Here is a 4319-nt window from a genome sequence, read left to right as displayed (position 1 = left end):
TTAATTTGTGCGTTTAATGGATTTCCTTGCCCAATAAACCTTGTGCTTGTTGATTAAGGCGATACTTTATCATTGTTTACCTTGAGAAGCATCAAACAACAATTTTGTCAAAGTTGACTTTTCAAGTCAAAGTTTGCCTTTTTGGTTAACCATTTTGAGGTTAAAGTTTTAAGCCGAATTTGAAAAGATTTCAGATATGTTTATTTGGTTTTGGTATTTGATTGGACTAGTCAGAGTTTGAGTATCTGCAATCGTTACTTTAAAGTTTCCTACAAGAGGCTAGACCATTGAGTGCCTTCACTCATTTCTTTTGACCTGATCAATCAGAGGCCTTAAAGGTTTGCAATCAATGTTCTGGAGGATCTGGAAATTATCAGATCTTTTAGTGTTCTCAGTCATTCTTCTAACATGATCAATGAGAGGTTTGAAAATCTACAATCATTGTTCTATGTTATGATTGTGTTCTAGAGTTCTGAGTGCATATAATCACTCTTCTGACTAGGAATTTAGATATGATTCTGGTTATTCAGTCTTCTAAAAGTTTAAAGGAAATCGGCTTATCTTTTCTGGTTGACTTGTTGTTCTTGAAGCTATGTGCTTAATGCTGATACTTTCTCTTAATGTCAAAGGTGTTTGCTTTGGTACTTCAAGCTGATGTTGTTGCCCAAATTATGAGCTTACCAAGATCAAGTTCTTAAGTTGAATGCTTATTCAACTCATGGTTCACTTAAAGATTCTTTGTTATAAGAATGTTTGCACTGAGATATCACATAACTAGCACATTTATCTATCCCAGAGTTGGATGAATGAGCTGCTTGTGGGCAAAGTGGTGATTCTGAGGTTCAAGGTTATGTTGAGTTGTCTGCAGTTATAGTTGTACTTTGTGCAATCAGTGGTGCTGAACTCACATTGAACCTTATCTTAAAGTTGAAACTTAAAGAGTAAGAGCTATATTCAGGGGGGGAGCTTGATGAATTTCTTTCATGTCGGGCACACAAAAGTTTTATTAAAGAAAGCAGGGGGGAGAAGACTTGAATGTTTCAAAAGATGCTTGTTTTATAAAACTTTCGAGGGAGATTGTTAGGACCAAAATAGTCCTAAGTATTTGAAAGTGTTATAAAGTCAATTACTTGTATTAAATTGTAATATCTTGTAATTGGGCTTCAGGGTAAATGAGCTTACTTGTAAATGTCACCTATAAATAGGTGACATGGAATAAGAATAGCTAGTTGTTCATTTTGTGATTCTTCACATGAGAGTCGTCTAAGTGATTTGAGAGTTATGTACTTTACTATTTTCATAAATAATAAAATTGATCGGTTCATCATCTTCATGATCTTCATCTCAATCTCTCAATTACTGTTTATATATTGAATTGCTATTAGATCTGGGATCCACATTTATGTGGTGGGTATGGTTGACATGTCTAAAAGGTTATGTATTTTAGACTAGAATGTCATTCCTGGGCACACACCGCCTGTCACACTATGGGAACTGGCCATGCCCGAAGTCATCACCTTAACCGTAAGGATAGGATGCCAAAGGCAGGGCTAGTGATTGGAGTGAAGTCATAATAAAATACTTCTTTTCATACCTGGAAAGTTTCATTCGTTGGGCATAAAGTCAATAGTTTTGAGAGAGTTGTCTCATGCCCCTAGGTATTCTCTACCTACCCATCTGTGTCGGTTTCCCTCCCCACTTCTAGACCTGTCACAAGGAAATGAAAACCAAGATTTGCTTACCTCTCAATAAGATTCTAACCCAGATGAAGTTCTGACCATCTGCCAGAGAAAAAAGAACAAACAAATCTTGTACGATTCCCAATAAATTCTTCGATTTCTTCATGTATCAGATGATTAATCATCTGTTATTCGTAGAAATTGATCCATAGGCATAGAATTCGGTGGCGTTTATGGAATGATAAATCCCTATTTGTAACTTGAAATAAGCATTAAGTCTACATAGACATTATGGTGTGGACTCTTGGAATCTGGCATCGGCCATCGACCAATATAATGTAATTTTTAAATGTACGAGCTTAATATGGATTATGGAGATCTCGTGATATAGACTTGTGTGGTTCAACTTAGTGACTCCATAAGAAAAACACTTGGAGTAGTTGAGTTTGTTAACTCATTAAACTATAGACTTTGAGTGGTTGATCTTAATGATTGGTTATCCATAAGTGATGCTTATGTAACATTAAATGTGGCTTACTTATGTGCTTTGTCACTGTCAATGGTAAATCAGGTCTCCCCCATCATCGTAAGATGTTTTATGCCCTTCTAAGAATGAGCTCGATCTAAATACATGAAATGACTTGATCAATTATATGTTTTCAGTTTTAATGTTTTATAGATTTATTCTATAACTGTTTGAACTCATTAGACGTTAAGCCTAACACTTTTTCTTAAATAACATGTATATCATGATCTCTTATCGATGAGACTCATAATGCTTGAATGGAGCGATGTGTGCTGGTAAAGGCATTTTGGGCTACCATCTTTTGGAGGGCATTTGTGGAGCTACTATTGTTATGCATTCTTTTTTAGGATTGGCAATACCTGATTGTAATCTAGATCTAAAATTGTATTTAAATTAGTAGGTTGTTAGCTACTTCTCATTTTTTGATRTGAACTTTCTATTTCAATTTCTATTTCCCCTTTGTCGGGTGATTATATTTGATCCAACTTTCCATCCACTTTATTTCTACCGTTTAAATTTCCTCCTATTTAGGGTTTTTACTAGTTGGTATCAGAGCTYTAGTTTAAATGAATTAGGTATGAACATAAGATTCCTAGACTTAAGTTGAGACCTTAAGCAAAGATTTGTGAGATATGAGTAGAACTTTTAAGATAGGAAAGCTATAGAGTCGATGAAAATGCACTATTTATGAATTATAATGATGGTAACGAGGATTCTTATGTATAACATATTCAAAATTTCATGTAGCTAATGCTATTTTGAGTGTGTTATTATGTGATTATGCTTKACTTTGTTATTGTCACAATGATTGATGAATGTAATAGAACGTTCTGATTTTTAATATCTTATTGACTTAATCTCATATTCTATTCCCCTGTTTGGCAGTCAGTGATGATGGTCAAGATGCAAACATGATGGCTCCAGAACAGCCTAGAGGAACTGGCAATATGCAAAAACCAATCATATGATGATTGTAGTTTTGAATTTTGTTTCATGAAATTAATAAATTAAATAAAAGACATTGCCCATTTTATTATATCTACATTGTATCTTGTGTTTAATTATTCATAATAAATAACATTAGAACAATATACTTTAAATGTCCCTATTAAATATTATTTCCGGTTTAAGGTTGAATTAATATGATAATGATTAGCATATGTGGGGATTCATATAGAGATATTCAATCTACTATGTCTACAAAATGAAGACTTTGTGTACCGGACGTGACTCGCTATACAGAAATTAATATGGTTGCTTCTAGGCAAACCTCTTAGTTGTCTTTGCACCCCTACCTCATTTATCTTTGCAAACCCGAGATACTATTGTGGCGGGCAATGAACAAAAATCTTTGTTGTGTGTGAGTGACGTATTTTGACATTTATTCTAATCATTTCGTAACTAGATGACAAAATGATTGTTGGGTATTTTATATATCACATAGTAGAACTAGCATGCATCGAGATAGGATTTGTCCCTCATTTATGACGGGAGTGATGTCTCTGAGCCCTTGATAAATATATACTAAGGAAATGCATCCATGCTTAGATAATTGATATGAGATATCATGATCTGTTTTATCAATATATTAGGAAATCAAGAAACTAGAGATTGGATATAACAAGAATGACACATTCAATGTCTCATATTTAATCTGGACATTAAGGACAAAAGAATTAAATGTGTAAACTAAAATTGACTACAAAGCGATAATTTATGGTATCACCGATTCTTGTCATTTTGGTGGTGATGATGTATTGCTAGATACCATTCATCGTTTATAAATATAAATACGAGATTTATATTTATTACTAACATGTCGAGAACCCATTGGGTCACACGTTTAAACATGTCTAAATAAAGAGTTTCAATAATTAAAATGTTTAATTATTACATATGATATGTATTGATTTAATCTAATTAAATAAAAGCAAATTATTATTTACGTTCGATATAAATTAGTTGACTAAGGATGGTCTTAAGTCATGCTCTCATGACCATATATATATATATGTATATATATATATGTATATATATATGTATATATATATGTGTATATATATATGTGTATATATATATATGTGTATATATATGTATATATATATATATATATG

The sequence above is a fragment of the Cynara cardunculus genome (assembly GCF_001531365.2).
Source record: "Cynara cardunculus var. scolymus isolate 2C chromosome LG 6, CcrdV1, whole genome shotgun sequence".
NCBI classification, from domain to species: domain Eukaryota; kingdom Viridiplantae; phylum Streptophyta; class Magnoliopsida; order Asterales; family Asteraceae; genus Cynara; species Cynara cardunculus.
Note: the sequence above shows the minus strand (reverse complement) of the source record.